This window comes from Salmo salar, chromosome ssa05, assembly GCF_905237065.1.
Source record: "Salmo salar chromosome ssa05, Ssal_v3.1, whole genome shotgun sequence".
Classification (NCBI taxonomy): domain Eukaryota; kingdom Metazoa; phylum Chordata; class Actinopteri; order Salmoniformes; family Salmonidae; genus Salmo; species Salmo salar.
Window position 1 is genome coordinate 50,666,191 of NC_059446.1, and position 19,205 is coordinate 50,685,395.

General features: G+C 42.8%; 1 protein-coding gene across 1 annotated transcript in view; it reads left to right on the top strand.

Moving 5' to 3' along the window:
* The window catches only part of LOC106605061 (plectin), a 239,143-nt gene that overhangs the window by 30,460 nt on the left and 189,478 nt on the right, over positions 1 to 19,205 (top strand). The window lies entirely within an intron of this gene.

Here is a 19,205-nt window from a genome sequence, read left to right on the forward strand (position 1 = left end):
GTTTTGGAACGATGGAATCATTACTCATGCCACTCAAAAAAAATTATGAATCTCTATAGCTCAATTAAGAATCTATCAGTGGATGACTTCAGTTATATTTAGGTGTCTTGTGTAAAGTCCTTTGGGAAGTGGTCAGTTACCCAGCTTTATGAATGAACAAACTATTTAAAACCAGTGGTGTCTATTCTAGCTGTGTAGTGTGCGAGTGTAGTGTGTTTGCCGCTTTAAAGCGGTGAGTGAGTGTGTATACTGAACAAATAGAAATGTAAATCAAATCAAATTTTATTTGTCACATGTGCCGAATACAAAAAGGTGTAGACCTTAGTGAAACGCTTACTAAACAAGCCCTTAACCAACAATGCAGTTAAGAAAATACCACTCCCACCCCCCCAAAAAAAACAGAATAACAAATCATTATCGAGCAACAGTAAATAACAGGGCTATATACAGGGTGTACCGGTTCAGAGTCAATGTGCGGGGGCACCAGTGTCGAGGTAATATGTACATGTAGAGTTATTAAAGTGACTATGCATAGATAATAAGAGAGTTGCAGCAGCGTAGCCATTTGATTAGCTGTTCAGGAGTCTTATGGCTTGGGGGTAGAAGCGGTTTAGAAGCCTCTTGGACCTAGACTTGGCACATTGGTACCGCTTGCCGTGCGGTAGCAGAGAGAACAGTCTATGACATAGGTGGCTGGAGTTGAGGGAGCGTGCAATGCTGACTGCTGGAATGTCCAAACAGGAGAAAAGGGGCAGTAAGACACGGTTTTAACTCTAGACACAAAAAAAGTAGGAAAAATACAGAGGGTACGGGGCAACAGAGGACGAACAGCAGAGGGGCTAATCATCTTGAAGCGGGGGGAAAGGTCTTGGTTTCCGGGGCTGTAACCGCGGCCCTATAGCGGCGTGGCATTGCCTCAGGCTTGACCTTCTTGGATACCTGTCGGTGCTGCGGAAGCGAAGTGGCCCGGGCCTTACTGAACCCCTCCTAGAGGTCCTGGTACTCTGCGGGGCTGGCGGAGAGGTGTGGGGGCAATTTTCAAGCCCCCAGGAAGATGTTCCGGGGCAGGCACAACTGACTTCAGGCAATGAGTGTGGCAAGACGGGCTGGGCCAGTTCGTACTATCACGTTTCAGGTAAGACCCAAATGCAGACTGTTGAAGTAACAATGTTTATTACAGCAACAGGCAAACGACAGGTGAAGGCAGGCAGGGGTTGATAATCCAGAGTAGTGAGGCAAAAGTACAGGACGGCAGGCAGGCTCAGGGCGGGCAGAAAAGGTCAAAACCGAGAAAACCAGGAACAATCACTAGACAGGAACAGAGGGAAAACCGCTGGTAGGCTTGACGAAACAAATCGAACTGGCAACAGACAAACAAAGAACACAGGTATAAGTACCCAGGGGATAATGGGGAAAATGGGCGACACCTGGAGGGGGGTGGAGACAAACACAAGGACAGGTGAAACAGATCAGGGCGTGACACCCTGCCCTAATCTATGGATTAGGAGGAGTGGGAGGCCATGTTGCCTAGAAGGCCTGCATCCCGGAGTCGCCTCTTCACTGTTGACGTTGAGACTGGTGTTTTGTGGGTACTATTTAATGAAGCTGCCGGTTGAGGACTTGTGAGGCATCTGTTTCTCAAACTAGACTCTCTGATGTACTTGCCCTCTTGCTCAGTTGTGCACCGGGGCCTCCCACTCTTTCTATTCTGGTTAGAGCCAGTTTGCGCTGTTCTGTGAAGAGAGTAGTACACAGCGTTGTATGAGATCTTCAGTTTCTTGGCAATTTGTCGCATGGAATAGCCTTCATTTCTCAGAACGTATAGACTGACGAGTTTCAGAAGAAAGTACTTTGTTTTTGGCAATTTTGAGCCTGTAATCGAATGCTACAGATACTCAACTATTCTAAAGAAGGCTAGTTTTATTGCTTCTTTAATCAGAACAACAGTTTTCAGCTGTGCTAACATAATTGCAAAAGTGTTTTTGAATGATCAATTTGCCTTTTAAAATGATAAACTTGGATTAGCTAACACAACGTGCCATTGGAACACAGGAGTCATTGGTTGCTGATAATGGGCCTCTGTACGCCTATGTACACTGTATTTCTGATCAATTTGATGTTATTTTACTGGGCAATTTTTTGTATTTTCTTTAAAAAACAAGGACATTTCTAAGTGACCAGTTTTGGACATACAAAACTGTAGAAACACCAGGAAATCAGCTCCAAGTGATTCTAATTCAGGAACTCTGTTCCCAAGTATTTCCATGCATAATAGAGAGAGACATGATCGTATACAAATGTAAGCAAGGTTTAAAATGAATATGTTTTAGTCAAATATTATATCTGTTTGGGCTTCTTGCGGTCAATTTGTAGTCTACAAATGATTTGTAATTATGTTCAGGCCCCCCAACACATCCTCTCAAGAAAAATCGTCCCGCAGCTGAATGCAGTTGATGATCCCTGAATTAGGGCCTACTGAATTTATTTCAATTGACTGATTTCCTGTAACTCAGTAAAATCGTTGAAATTGTTGCATGTTGCGTTTATTTTATTGTTCACTTTATATATGAGATGGCAGATCAGGTTTCCCGCAGTGGACAGGCCAGTGAGTGATGGGTGTGTGGTGGGCCTAAGGAGCTTTTTGTGGCTGATAGGGATTTTAAGGATCAGACTCAGTGATACATCAGATCTCCATGAATCACTGCTCTCTCTCTCTCTCTCTCTCTCTCTCTCTCTCTCTCTCTCTCACACACTCTCTGTCTCTCACTCATACACACTGTCCACTCCCTCATTCTTCTTTCTTTAAAAAAATGTAATCATTTTCACTCCCTCGTTCTTTCTCTCTCTGTCTCTCTGTTCTCTAAGACTCTGCATGCATCTCAGTCTCCTGTCGACAGGCTGAATTAAGGACTCCCAAAATGTTTTTTTGTGTGTTTTTATACCTTTAATTTACTAGGCACATCAGTTAAGAACAAATTCTTATTTTCAATGATGGCCTAGGAACAGTGGGCTAACTGCCTTGTTCAGGGGCAGAACAACAGATTTGTACCTTGTCAGCTCAGGGATTCGATCTTGCAACCTTTCGGTTACTTGTCCAATGCTCTAACCACTAGGCTACGCTGCCGCCCCAAAGTGTAACCACTTGAAATGGAAATCCATACATATACAGTATGTATGGATCTATTCATATACCACTTGCTTTTACCTTGCTACAGAAGTACTGAATTTGAATAATACATATATTTGAGAACCATGTAACCATGCTAATCACATGTGTTTCTGTCTGTCTTGTGTTCTGTCTCATAGGTAAGCATTGTCCCTCTCCTCATTGACTCCAACACAGGAGAGGGTCACTCTTTATGACTTGGTCAATGGGTGCATTGGAATCAGGTGTTGTAGCCTACTGTACTGTCTTAAATTGCTTTGCTGACAACATACCTGTGATTTTCCAGTAGTACCCTCAGTGCATGTGTCTACTTGTAAATCACCCCTCACCCTCTGCGGGAATTGTCCTACTGTGGCCCCTATGGCTATAGCTCTGTGAATCACACACACACACACACACACACACACACACACACACACACAGTGAACTGATGCGGAGGTCAACACAAATGCTATGTGAATGCTAAATGAAGTCATGAACAATTGAGCCTAGGTAAAAAATCTAAGTGTGTGCTGTCTACTGTGTAAAATGTGTAACATTATAAGGACATTTTCCTTAATTGAGTCGCTGCCAACAAGTTCCCTTTCAAAGAGCTTAAGTTGGCCGTTTTCCGGAGCAGACATTTAGAAGGAAAATCTCAGTAATGGAAATTTTCTGTACAGTATGTCTGTGAAATCGTTGCAGCAGAAATGCAGCGGGCTCAGAGAGTGTGAGAGTGAAAAAAATAGAGCAAGCGAGGGAGAGTATGTTAGAGTTGGAGAGAGAGAGCGGGAGAGAGAGATGGGTAAAGTATGAGTGTGAGAGTGAGTCCTTTTTTCCGTCGGACTGAACTCTGAGAGGTGTCAGAACCATGCTAAGGGAAAGACCCCGGGTTATTCCGGGTCTTTTCCCAGCCTCTATGTGTTTCTGTATTCTTGTCATTTCAGAATTCTTAGGGCCGGTGGCAGGAGCCTGGGATAGATCAGCACTCAGGTGAGAGGTCACTTCAGGGCCAGGAGGATCATGGCTAGACGGGATCCAGCTTTTGTCAAATTAACGTCAGATTTGACTTTTCGTAGCAGGTTAGGAGAACTTATGCAGCACCTTAGGATAATTAACCTATCAGGTTAGGATAATTAGGTTAAGGTTAGGAAAAGGGTTAGGGTTAGCTAAAATGCAACAAAAAAAATCAACTTTGGACTCTAATTTGACAAAAGCTTGAATACCTCCTGGCCGGTCATGGCTAGACCCTTCTAGCCATATCCGACCAGGGGGGATGATAATAGATGCTTTGCAGAGATTCCTCTGGCCTTATATGGGCTTAGGAGGGTCCGCTAGGAGGCTTTCCAATTATTTACTGTCCGTTTCCTGTCAGAGAGGCATAGCTGTGCAGAAGCTACTGTTCTGTTTGATTGGATTACTGCAAGTGCAGAATCACATCGGCTTATTCATCAAATTGCTTTTTTCTACAGTAAAATCTTCAGTGTCTCTGTGTGCGCGCACTCCCTCACGCATAATGTCTGTTGAAACTCCGTTTTTAACAATGTTGTCAAACATTACACTTGAGGGAGCAGTCTGCTGATAAAGTTGGTGAAATGCTGAGCCGTCTCATTCGCGTACGGGCATGGTTTTGTCCACCTCATCTCCTCTCTTCTCAAGCTACATGACTTAACATCTTGTTTGATGTTTCTCAGCCATCTTTGTTTGAAAGCGGCATGATTGACAGTTTAGTTGAGTGACAGGTGTCAGCGTTTGATGGAGTGACAGCTCTGCATACCGCGAAAAACCTTTCAGATCTCCTTCACCCCTGCTTTAGTTTCAATCTCACGGGTCGATTATAAGCAGGAGTCACCGCATCATTTTTGCAAGAGTTCCTTTTTATGGAGACATGACTTTCATTCAACTGTTGTTGGGAATTATGTGGAAAACAACGTTTGCACCTGGACTGGGTTTGACACAATGCCTCTCTTTCTTCCTCCATCTCTCTGTGTGCCTCTGCCTCTGCCTAGGGCTACTAGGGTTAGGCTCTGGCACTTTATTAACTGCACTATGTGTCTGGGACGGCTGCCCCAAGGCGTCAGTAAGCAATGAACACATATAGGAGTAATCGTATTGCTCCTGCAGATGCACACACAGATGCATGCAACCACATGCACTCGCACCCACGCATGCACTCACACAGGCACACACACATGCAGGCATGTAGCGACAGTTACATATCGCAGTATTATATCGACACTTTGACTCACGAGTATCGATTTGATCAAAAATGTAATAAATTGTTAGGTAGAATTAGCTAGTGCTAGTCTGCTGTGCCTGCGCAAAAACTCTGATATTGTTCATCCTATAGCTTGTTCTCCAGCTTCTTTTGAAATCATAGGCCAACATCTGTTCAGCACTTTTATTTCCATGACTGATCAAAACAAATGTTCTCATGCCCTCTCTTGTTTCTCTGCAGCAGACATATAGTGAGCAATAGGTTCTCAGATAGCACACATGCGTCTGCCCAACGTAGGCGCGATGTATACAGGATAAAGCAAGAAGATGCCATTTGGACATTTGCTCTTGGCCAAGATGTCTTGCAGATGCATTTAGAGTTCTACATCGTTTATACATTGGCCAGACATCAACATTCCTATTCTGATGTCTCGCCGACATCTTCCCAATGTGCAAACGCTCTCAAAACTACACATCCCCCCCCCCCCACGCAATTTGATACGTCGGCCAATGGTGTGCGTGTTATCAAGGGTTTGAAACATCAAATCACAATAAAAGCTCAGTATCGAATCACAATACATGTAGAATCATAAGAATCGCAATACATATCATATTGGCACTTCCCAGCTCTACATGCACATGGGCAAGCAGGCGCACATGGACACACGCACACACAGTAGGTACGCACTCATGCACGTATTTGCATGCGTACTTGTATGCACACACACACACACACACACACACACACACACACACACACACACACACACACACACACACACACACACACACACACACACACACACACACACACGAACACACACACACACACACTCACCCGGGGATTGGGACATGGAAGGAATGGGCCGTTAAAGAGGCATTTGGTGTCATCTCCAATCATTGCTCTAGAATCTTCCTTCCACCTCGTTTCCCAACCCTCCCTTCTCACATGCTCATTATAACCATAGCGAGGATGGTTTGTGTGTGTGTGTGTGTGTGTGTGTGTGTGTGTGTGTGTGTGTGTGTGTGTGTGTGTGTGTGTGTGTGTGTGTGTGTGTGTGTGTGTCTGAAAGGACTAATAGGTGTGTGTGTTTGAACATTGACATCTATGTCAAGGTGCGTGTCAACGTATCAGGATGGATTGGATTTAGTGTGAATGGCCGTAGTGTGAATTATTTTCCATGGGCCTTATTGAACCTCTTCTCTGGTGTGGAGTCTGTGTTCGTGCTGGGATGAGTTTTTAAATGGAAGTGTCTGTCTGTATGCTCTGTGAAGGAGAACGTGCTCTGTTTGATTGGCTGATGTCAATCCGTACCCTCCAGAGAGAGGGTACGGATTGAAATAGACATGAAACAGTTGAGCATTCTTCTAGCGGGTAACAGTGCACAAACAAGTCCCTAAAAGGTCATATGTTTATTAGTGATACTGTGAGCAATCAGTGAGAGATGTGGGTGCTTTCCGTGTGGAAGAGATTTAGATCTGTGTGTGTGTGTGTGTGTGTGTGTGTGTGTGTGTGTGTGTGTGTGTGTTTAGTGGTCTGCCTTGTCATTCTCTAGCACATTGCTGCTTCCAGACACGCTGCGCAATGACGAGCCGGCATGACAGATTCACCACGAGGCCCAGGGATGCCACAGCAGGTCATCCTGCACAGCTGCCGCACACACAAGAATGCGTGCACGCATGCATGCACGTGAGTGCACACACACACACACACACACACACACACACACACACACACACACACACACACACACACACACACACGTAGAAAACCCTGGGGTAATACAGACTGCCCTTGAGGTATCACTTGCTACATTCTCCTCTGGTAGCAGGCTGCTTGGTTTGCCGCACATAGGCATGCTAAAGACTTTTGAGAAGTGTTACCTGGTGGCAGAGACAAATACCTAGCAAGCCATAATTCCCCAGCCTCAACAATACCAAACAAAACACTGAGCTTACACACTGTAACTTTTACCTCAGTCTGAGTGACAGAAGTTGCCGTTACCCAAACTTCTTGTATAGATAAGGAGTACCAACTTCTCTATCAGATGTGTGAACAAGGTCTCGGATACGGTTGTGGTAACTGCTTTTGATTGCTATTGATTGCATTTTGTATTACAATTTTTTTGGGGGGGTATTCTCATTTGAAAAGGAGACCTGGGTCTCAATATGACTCCCTGCAGAAAGAAAGGTTAAATAAAATGTAACGTTGGTCTCTAACCTCTCCAGCCCAGAGGGGTGTACCTCTTCTCCTGTGGGGAAGAATGGCCACACTGGAAATCAGATTGTTTTTATTTTCTTATCAAAGCGCTAAGAGAACAGCTAATTTTGGGCTTCCTGTTGTAGCCGCACTTTGGCACAGAGCAGTGTTGTCTCACAGAAACAAGGGATTGTGGGGCTTCCAGAGAAGGAAATGGCACTCTCCCCTCTTCCCCTCCTGTAGACATTTTTAATCAGTCAGAGCAAACTGGGGTCAAGGTCGTTCAGTGTTTTTCAGCATTTCTCAACCGTAGCAAAGCAAGGTCCTATCTGAGCTCTGTTATTAGCGCTCTCAAAAGCAGCGCGAATAATCAAATATGAAAAGATATTCAGCAACTCTTGGTAGGACAATGGAAGTTAGCTTTGACATTGTCCTACCAAGAGTTGATGAATATCTTTCGGCTTCAGTCTGCTCCAATGTTCACTGTTCACCTTGGTCTGAAAGGGAGTTGGCTTCAGCATTTCACCTCTGTAGGAGCCTGTGCTCTATCCACGACAAAGACTGACCAGATGAATCCAGGTGAAAGCTTTGATCCCTTATTGATGTCACTTGTTAAATCCACTTAATTCAGTGTAGATGAAGTTGAGGAGATCGGTTAAAGAAGGACTTTTAAGCCCTGAGACAGTTGAAACTTGGATTGTGTATGTGTGCCATTCAGAGGGCGAATGGGCAAGACAAAAGATTGAAATGCTTTTGAAAAGGTTATGGTTGTAGGTGTCAACTGCAACGCTGCTGAGTTTTTCACGCTCAACAGTTTCCCGTGTGTATTAAAATGGTCCACCACGCAAAGGACATCCAGCCAAATTGACACAACTGTGGGAAGCGTTGGAGTTAACATGGGCCCAGCATCCCTGTGGAACGCTTTCGACACCTTGTAGAGTCCATGCCCCGACGAATTGAGGCTGATCTGAGGGCAAAAATGGGGGGGGGACGACTCAATATTAGGAAGGTGTTCTTAATGTTTTGTACACTCAGTTTATAGTGTAAATGTCATGTCTTCTGGCTGACATCTTCACTGTGCAGTTCTAGTGTCATGTTAGGAATCTGTAGCTCAATGACAGGGTTTGTGTACATGGATATTTCCGTGACAACTATTTGTTGTGTCACTGCCAGTGCACATGTCTTTGTGTGAGTGTGTTTCTTTTAAAGGGCTTGTTTCTGTTTTTACTGAACTGATAGTACTTGACCTGAATTGTTGCGCAATAATCCTTAATAATCTCATATGTACATACTCTATTCTATTCTACTGTGTTTTAGTCAATGCCACTCCGACATTGCCCGTCCTAATATTTATATATTTCTTAATTCCATTTTTGTACTTTTCGATGAATGTGTATTGTTGTGAATTGTTAGATACTACTGCACTGTTGGAGCTAGGATGTGTATTTGACCAATAAATGTGATTCGATTTGAATAAAGCATAATCCCAATGCATTGTAGTGTATGTGAATGGATTATTTGTGAAATTCTAGTGGTGACCGTTTCAGATGTCACATAAAGGAACGTTGTTAGCCTAGATAAACCAGTGTGAATGCTGCTCTCACTAATTGAGCACAGCATTCGGTCTGGCTTTACCAAGCTAGTAAAGCTGTGGTCATTTTAATGTATTTCACCTGGTTGCAGACGATAGATTCCCCCAGGGCCTGCTGGATGTGGTCCTTATGTGGCAGCAGTTAGAGGAGAGAGACGTATGTTTATTCTGGAGATGCTGAGGCTACTGTAACAGAATCAATACAACAGTGGCCAGTTCCAGACAGAGGCAGACATCTTGGATGAGTCTGGCCAGGCTCCCGGGGAACACGAAGGAGCCAAGCCGGCGCCTTCAATGAAAAACTCCTTGCATCATTACATATACCAGGTATATAGAGGGAGAGAGGGAGAGAGAGAGAGAGAGAGAGAGACAGGAGGGAGAGAGAGGGGCTCTTACAGTCTTCCTCTCAGTGCTACTGTATTGATCAGCTGTGAGGTTGGCTTCCACTCAGCAGTTTGTTTAGATTATTAGACATGTGTAAGGTGACAGTAAAGCCCTGTCACTGTGGGCCTCATGTTCAGCCCTGAAACGGCTGTCTGTTTCTGCTGATTCGCTGCAATGATATCTTGGCAAGCGATAAGAGATGCACTCCCCCCCCCAAGGAGACAGCCTCTTGGCAAGGGCAACATTTTGAGCCATATGTGAGCCATTACAGCTCCCATGGCAACCTGCTATCCTCCCTGTGAAACTACAACATGCTGACTCAGCAGTTTTTTTTATCGATCTAGGAAATGCGTGTAACCTATTAGAAATGCGTGTTACTGTGGGTGGCATCCATAATGAATATGCTGTTTCATATAGGTTTTATGTAAGAAATATGGTAAAACTACTCCACTTCCCACATGCCCAAGCACATATATGATTGTGATTTGATCTGTTTGTGACTCATTTTCTTAAACAAACCAAAATAGCATTTTCTTGTCGTCTTGACAGTAACTGCTGTCTTGTTCCCTGTAAAGTTTTCTATATAAAAAAAAAAGTGTTCTCTTTTCACCCTTTTCCCACTGAGAGTCCTACTCAGAGAGTTGGGGATAGTTTGGCTGTACAGTGTAAGCACAGCCCCTAGTGGAACGTAGTCCACATAACAACATCTACAAACTCTTGGATCCACTGTTCAATTATTTGAAAGAGCAGAATGTGTCAGGCTTTGGATAAAAAGTACCTCTGGAATACTATAGCCAAATAATGAACAGGGACAGCGAATGAGTACTGTGATTATTAACTTTCAAATATTGCAATGGATACTCTATTTTTGAATTGAGTTTGAATTTGAACATGGATTTTTACAGAAGGACATGCATGTTTCGATCATCTGAAACTCACAGAATTAGGTATGCCTTCAGCTGGTGGTTACAGCATGTCTACATAAAGCTGCTGAGATGACAGCGTCTCTCCAGTGTCCAGCTCCAGCCCTCTGACCTTGACTTCTGTGGCCATTCCCTTCGAGCATGGGTGTGTGCTTTAAACCCTGGGGCCTGGTCTGGTCCCTGGTCTGGGACAGAACATAGAGGAAACCTGGCTGCAGTCATCACATTCTGTGCTCCATTACCCTCCAGCCCCATTCCATGCATTCCTGCACCAGGCCAACGCACACCATCCCACCAGACGCCCAGCCTTTTGGGTCGGAAAACCAGCTCCCTGGGCAGAGTTAGGGCAGCTGCATGCTGTATGCCTGTCAACATTCTGTAGGCAAGCAGACATAGTGAAGCAGATCCACAGTGACAGTACCCACTCATTCTCTCACCACACACCACAGTTTATAGACAGAACTCCACATCAAGATTGTAATGTCAATAAAATGTCATGGTGTAAATAATGACTTAAGTAATAGCTGTTTGAAATACATATTCAGTTCTTATTAGAGACTTTTTGAATATTGAATGAAAGTTATGGAAGTTGATAAGCTCCAATTATTGCATGGATGATTTGGCCTTTCGGGAAGTGTATTCAGCAATATCCTCCTGGGGGCATAAGGTTGAAACTCAGGGTTCTCTTACAGTGTGTTAACATTATCTTCTTCTTATATTGAGAAGTGAATATCCGGTGAGGTGGAAGATAAGGCACTATGATCCTGTAGTGGACAGCCTTTAGTAGCAGGAAACAATGGGGGAGGTGTGTCGGGCAGAATGTGTGCCAAAGCACCCTGCCCTCTCAGCACACTCTTACAGGGGATTATATCTCGTGTGTGTGTGTGTGTGCATTTTATGCAGCTGATGTGTTTATCACTCTATGTGGGGTATTTAGCCTCTAGATTACTCAAGTGCATCTGCAAGAGGTCCTCAATTACCATCACCAGTGAGTGACCTGTGCTGAGGATCACTTTAATGAAGTAGACAGTGAGTGATGTTTCACAGGGATATTTGCTAAGTGTGTGAGTGTATGTGTCCTCTTTGTAGTGTGTGATCCAGAGACTGGGACCTGTTGTGTTTGGCTTGTGCCCGTCCATTGACTAATAGTTTTATCACCAGATACTGGCTCTGTGCAAGGCTTTTCTCTCAGTGCTGGGGGAAAGCTGTCCGGCCTAGCCGCTGCCCTGCGCTCTAAGCTGTCACATTGGACTGGAGATTTGTGTGGCTGTGTGACCTCAGAGAGATGGAATGTTTTGTCTGGACGTTCACAGCGGTGCTACCGGCGTAAACTGGCCAGAGTCTGCGAACACATTCATGGCCCCAACATTCAGGGGCGAAAGAATAGGGCTCTGAAATGGACAGGGCTCTGAAATGGACTGGGCTCTGAAATGGACAGGACTGTGAGGGAGTGTCCACTCCGATACTAGGTGCTACACTATCCCACACAGCCTTTCTGTGGTAGATTGAAAGAAAGAGAGCACTGGAAAAAGTTCTATCCTACATCCCACATTCAATCCACATCCACATGCTAGCACAATCTACAGTACTTTTTCTCTCTGCAAATGTAGAGTCCTGCTCTTCCCCTTAACCCTCCACAGAAAGCCAGTAATATCTTGACTCAAGCTACGTGTGAAAAGCATCACTGGGAGAGTGAAACGGGCTATTGGATTCATCATGGTTTTGAGAGGAGAAAAGAGTTAACACTTTAACCGGGACCACGAATAAACAGCTGTGCGGATTGACATGTTCCCCGTAAGTCTGCACTCTGCATATAAACTGCAGACAAGCACATAGCTCCAACACAGGCCCTACTGTTACAACAAAAGGCCTCTCTGCCTCACAACTTCATTCCACTGAGACTCATTGTCAGTAACAAATGCCCGCTACTGCTAATGATACAAAGTTCCATCTCTGTATCCTTGACCATATGTGACCAAGATTACTATTACTGGAACAACCCCCTTCAAAAACCCTTGTGGTCACAACTGTTTGTTATCTCGAATACACCCATCCATACTGTAGCTCAGACTTGTTTTTAAATAGCATTTGAAATCATTCAAATAGTTTGGACATGTGCTGGGGCCTTGCTGGAGTCCAAGATGGGCAGGGTTTGCACTTTTGGGAATATCAAGCTCAATCAATCACAGCTGAAGTATTTGAAAGATGACAAATGCTATGTAAACCAGGTCTGATGTGCCTAAATCTCAGTCAGTCAGTAAGGCTCTATCAAACATGAAGTGATGCTGGTGAAATATGTCTGGGAAATACCATTAAACCTCCCTCTGGCCAAACTTCAGACGTTTGCTGACTCATACAGTAGGCTGTAGTTACAATAGCAGAGGATGAATTCGATTTCCATTCATGCCGCCAAACTAGGAGTTCCTTAATTGATAGCCAGCAGCCCTGTTTGAATTTGCTCAGTGCTTATTCAAGCACACAACCAAATAAGATCATGACTGAACACAAGCAGTCAACACACTAATCAAGCATGCGAATAAATAGACTTATGGGCTCTATCTGGTCTTTATTCAGGAAGACAGAACATATCATTTTTCGTAGGGATTCATTAGAATGCACATTTGGATGTATTTCATCTAGGATGCAATGTTTACTGTGTGAAAACAAATACATTCAATGGGGTGTTAGGCTTATTCAAACACGCACAAATCTCTATGGGTGGAATGCTGTTTTGTCATATCCTTATCCTTAAAACTCCTGCTACTAGTATCAGTAGTTTATCTATCGTATCTATTGGATAAGGACTAGGGACTCCCGCTGACGTGTGCCCATCATCACTAGCATGACATCTGATCTAAGTTGGGTAGAGTAGAGGGAATACAGTATATCTCTGCTATTATCTTCTCAAACTCATTAACACATGCTGAAGAGATTCTCATGATGAATAATGAGGCACTTCTTTGGGTCCGGGGTGGAAAAATGCATTCAGCATTTAATCACATGCATGCAATACCACAAATTAAATTGGCCAGACGTATTCATCTCTCCACACCTTCTATCCTGTTTCACCCTGTTGCACCTGTGAGTGACATGTGAGCAGTCCAGTTCAAAGCAGTCCAGTTTTAAATTGGATCCACTTCTCTCTTAGTCAGCTCACCCATCTCAATGTTATTTGAGAGTTTTGTTGCTATTGTCACATCTAATTCATTACAGTTTTTGCCTATTACCTTCTGTTGGTTACAGGCTGGTTAGTCTGTCACACTGACAAATTGGGAGGTACAGGAAGAGAGGGAGGCACAGGTCCAAAGGGATGCTGGTGTGAGCCAATCCAAACAACAGTCACCCCATACACAGCTGTGCCATCTCTCTGTGTCTTTCTTTAGCTGTTTAGTCTCTCTGGTACTGTGGCATGCTGGGATAGCAGGGAACACATCCATAAGGAAATAGTCAGGGATCCCAGCCATGGACACACACACACACACACTGTTTTGTGTATGTATTTTTCCTTGACATTACATAATGGTTAGACTACCAGTTCCTTTGCTGCCAACAATATGTCACTCGTTTCCTCCCCCCTTCCTTTATTATATGAGAGAGAGAAAGCGATACTGATTGTGACTCAAATAATAGCAGAGGGTTGTGTACTCTGAATCAGACTGATGCTTCAGAATATATGGTCATTTCCATGTACAGTGCATTCGGAAAGTATTCAGACCCCTTGACTTTTTTCACATTTTGTCACATTACAGTCTTATTCTAAAATGGGTTAAATATATATTTTTCCTCATAAATCTACACACAATACCCCAAAATATATATATATATTTTTTTAACTGAAATATCACATTTACATAAGTATTCAGACCCTTTACTTAGTATTTTGTTGAAACAACTTTAGCAGTGATTACAGCCTGGAGTCTTTTTGGGTAGGACGCTACAAGTTTGACACACCTATATTTGGGGAGTTTCTCCAATTCTTCTCTGCAGATCCTCTCAAGCTCTGTCAGGTTGGACGGGGAGTGTCGCTGCACAGCTATTTTCAGGTCTCTCCAGAGATATTAGATCGGGTTCAAGTCCGGGCTCTGGATGGGCCACTCAAGGACATTGAGAGGCTTGTCCCGAAGCCACATCTGCGTTGTCCTGGCTGTGTGCATAGGGTTGTTGTCCTGTCGGAAGGTGAACAGTCACACCAGTTTGATGTCCTGAGCGCTCCGGGGCAGGTTATCATCAAGGATCTCTCTGTACTTTTCTTTGTTCATCTTTCCCTTGATCCTGACTAGTCTCCCATTCCTTGTCGATGAAAAACATCCCCACAGCATGATGCTGCCACCACCCTGCTTCACCGTAGGGATGGTGCCAGGTTTCCTCCAGACGTGATGCTTGACATTCAGGCCAAAGAGTTCAATCTTGGTTTCATCAGGCCAGAGAATCTTGTTTCTCATGGTCTGAGACCTTTAGGTGCCTTTTAGAAAATGTATGTGCCTTTTACTGAGGAGTGGCTTTCGTCTGGCCACTCTACCATAAAGACCTGATTGGTGGAGGGCTGCAGAGATGGTTGTTCTTCTGGAAGGTTCTTCCATCTCCACAGTGGAACTCTGGAGCTCTGTCAGAGTGACCATCGGGCTCTTGGTCACCTCCCTGACCAAGGCCCTTCTCCCCCGATTGTTCAGTTTGGCCGGGCGGCCAGCTCTAGGAAGAGTCTTGGTGGTTCCAAACTTCTTCCATTTAAGAATGAGGGAGGCCACTGTGTTCTTGGGGACATTTAATGCTGCAGATATTTTTTGGTACCCTTCCCCAGATCTGTGCCTCGACACAATCCTGTCTCGGAGCTCTACGGACAATTTCTTCAACCTCATGACTTGGTTTTTGCTCTGACATGCACTGTCAACTCTGGGAGCTCAATTTAGAGTCTCATAGCAAAGGCATACTTATGTAAATAATGTATCTTTTTTACTTAATAAATTAGCAAAAATGTCTAAAAACCTGTTTTCGCTTTGTCATTATGGGGTGTTGTATGTAGATTGAGGGAAAAATAAGAATTTAATACTTTTTAGATTAAGGCTGTAACGTAACAAAATGTGGAAAAAGTAAATGGGTCTGAATACTTTCTGAATGCACTGTAAAATGACCCATGAGTACCAACTTGTGAAGTTCTTAGGAGCACATCAAATTTGGTGTCAAATGAAAGTGAAGAGCCTTTTTTTATTCTTATAAAAGAAGGCCTATATACATTTTGTCAGCTATTTTCCATCCTAAAATTAGGAATTAGCAAAGGCTTTGATTTCTGGTCAAACAGATGGAAAAGAGGTCTTAGAAAACATATACTAGAAAAAGTCTTAAAAGGTATTATAAATACATTAAAACGTCAATAATGTTGAAGTTAAGTCCCTTGTGAACTAATATCAAAATTCATATTTAATTTTGCATAAATTATTTGCCCTCTGTTTGAGACATATTGCCTAGTATCTTGAAATTGTTAGAAAAACCCCACATACTGTATCTTTAAGATACTGTACAATATTTTCATTCGTTTTTTTCTCATGAGGAGGGAGGATAATGAAAGTTCACAGAAGTAACAAATAAAGGTAGAGCTACCAATTAGTGTTTTTACATTAAAAAAAATAATTGATTAAGTTATTAAAAGTGAGCTCCCGAGTGGCGCAGCGGTCTAAGGCACTGCATCTCAGTGCTAGAGGGGACACTACAGACACCCTGGTTTGAATCCATGCTGTATCACAACCGGCCATGATTGAGAGTCACATAGGGCGGTGCACAATTGGCACAGCGTCATCCGGTATAGGCTGTCATTGTAAATAAGAATTTGTTCTTAACTGACTTGCCTAGTTAAATTTTAAAAACCATGTCTTTCTGTAACAGAATGACTGAAAATCTTTAACAGAATGACTGCAATTGAATTGGCTAAAATAGGTAATTATAGTAGTCACAAACCACAGTTGGTTCACATGCTACTGTCCTTCCACTGGCATACTGTTATGTTCAGCTCATAATTGTGAAAACAGTCTGGACAACCGCTCGCTCTCTGTCTCTCTTTTCTCTGTCATTCTCTTCTCTCTGTCTCGCTCTCGCACTCCTCTCCTCTCCAGTTAATGTCACCTCTTCCGGCTCTTACTGAATAGTTGAGTAGAGTATAGGTCAGTACAGTACTGTAGAGTTTAGTACAGTAGAGCACACTACAGAGTACAGCGTAATTTACTGTACTGAACTCTGCTGTGCTGTACTGTACTCTATTGTGATCTACTGTGATGTCTAAACTTGTGTAACATAGACGTCTATGATTGGTTCAGATTTGGTCTGGTCCGTACCAACCAAATCTGGTCTTTTTTGGGGGTGGGGAGCGCATTAGAATAATAGTCAATGTGTAGAATAATACCCAAACAATCAGGTGTTAATCCACTTCACTTACTGTAGTTCAATAAGCAAAATGTTTTTTTTTCCCAACTCAAGGTGTCATCATATTTGACACCCCATTATTTTTGCAAACATCTTTGAATGTTACTTCAGAGTAGATATTTAAGAGAGATTTTGGAAAACTGAGGGAGATTTTCCCGTCATTCTGTTATGAAACTCTACATCTGCACTGTTCTTCAAGTATACGTGTTTTAGTAAAATGTTCAGTGGACATTTTTGAAAGTAGCCCTTGTGCATAGAGTTGTATAGTTTGTTTTCGTTTGGCATACATTTTACCTTCATATATGGATCATATGGACGCTAGCGTCCCATCTCGACAACTTCCGGTGAAATTGCAGAGTGCCAAATTCAAATTAAATTACTATAAATATTTAACTTTCATGAAATCACAAGTGCAATACATCAAAATAAAGCTTAACTTGTTGTTAATCCAACCGTCATGTCAGATTTCAAAAAGGCTTTACAGCGAAAGCAAACCATGCGATTATCTGAGGACAGCGCTCAGCAAACAAAACATTACAAACAGTTAGCAGCCAAGTAGATTAGTCACGAAAGTCAGAAATAGCAATAAAATGAATCACTTACATTTGATGATCTTTGTATGGTTGCACTCACAAGACTTCCAGTTACACAATAAATGTTCGTTTTGTTCGATAAAGTCCCTCTTTATATCCAAAAACCTACATTTTGTTGGCGCGTTTGTTCAGTAATCCAATGGCTCAAATGCGGTCACAACGGGCAGACGAAAATTCCAAATAGTATCCGTAAAGTTCGTAGAAACATGTGAAACGATGTTTATAATCAACCCTCAGGTTGTTTTTGCCTAAATAATCGCTAATATTTCAACCGGACAATAGCGTCGTCAATATAAAAGAAAAACAAGAAAGGCGAACTCTCGGTCGTGCACAGTAACCAGCTCTGAGGACATCCCAGCATCCACTCACTCAATGTGGCCATTCTCCCTCATTTTTCAGAATAAAAGCCTGAAACAATGTCTAAAGACTGTTCACAACTATTGGAAGCCATAGGGAACGGAATCTGGGTCCTATCCCTTTAAATGGTGGATAGGCTTTCATTGAAAAAAGCAATTTCAAAATAATGGCACTTCCTGGATGGATTTTCCTCAGGTTTTTGCCTACCATATCAGTTCTGTTATACTCGCAGATATTATTTTAACAGTTTGGAAACTTTAGAGTGTTTTCTATCCAAATCTACCAATTATATGCATATCCTAGCTTCTGGGCCTGAGTAGCAGGCAGTATACTTTGGGCACGCTTTTCATCCAAAATTCTGAATGCTGCCCCATATCCTAAAAAAGTTAAAGTGAGTCTCAGCATCATTATTTTACCATGGAATTGTCCATAGTCAATCATTTACATGAGGATCTCACTACTATCATTAGTTATTGTGTGGTTTTAGGGAGAGTTGTCTCCGTCCATGAGAGTGGAGCAGAGGTTGCGGTGAAATATGCTCAGATTTTGTGCCTCTCTGTCTTCAGTGTAGCCGGGGCGCTCTGTGTAATATTGAAGGAACTCAGGGGACTCTAAAGATGGGATGGGGTGGGTTATGTTGAAATTGAACATGGACCGTAACTGGAACATTTGACACAGTCCAAAGACTGGCAGTTTTTCCAGTGGCATTCCAATGTCAGATCAGCAGCTAAACAGTGATATTTGAGTATTGGTTAGTTGCCACTGTGGACAGTTACTGTAAGCATTAGAGTAGATGGTGAAAGTAAAGTCATGTTGATGTGTTCTTCATTAACCTCTATGGGCTAGGTGGGACGCTCAACAGCCAGTGTAATCCCGTGGCGCGATATTCAAATACCTCAAAAATGCAAAAACTTCAATTTTTCAAACATATGACTATTTTACACCATTTTAAAGACAAGACTCTCGTTAATCTAACCACACTGTCCGATTTCAAAAAGGCTTTACAACGAAAGCAAAACATTAGATTATGTCAGCAGAGTACCCAGCCAGAAATAATCAGACACCCATTTTCAAGCTAGCATATAATGTCACATAAACCCAAACCACAGCTAAATGCAGCACTAACCTTTGATGATCTTCATCAGATGACAACCCTAGGACATTATGTTATACAATACATGCATGTTTTGTTCAATCAAGTTCATATTTATATCAAAAAACAGCTTTTTACATTAGCATGTGACTAGCATGTGACTAGCATTCCGACTGAACACTGCCGGTGAATTTACTAAATTACTCACGATAAACGTTCACAAAAAACAACAATTATTTTAAGAATTATAGATACAGAACTCCTCTATGCACTCGATATGTCCGATTTTAA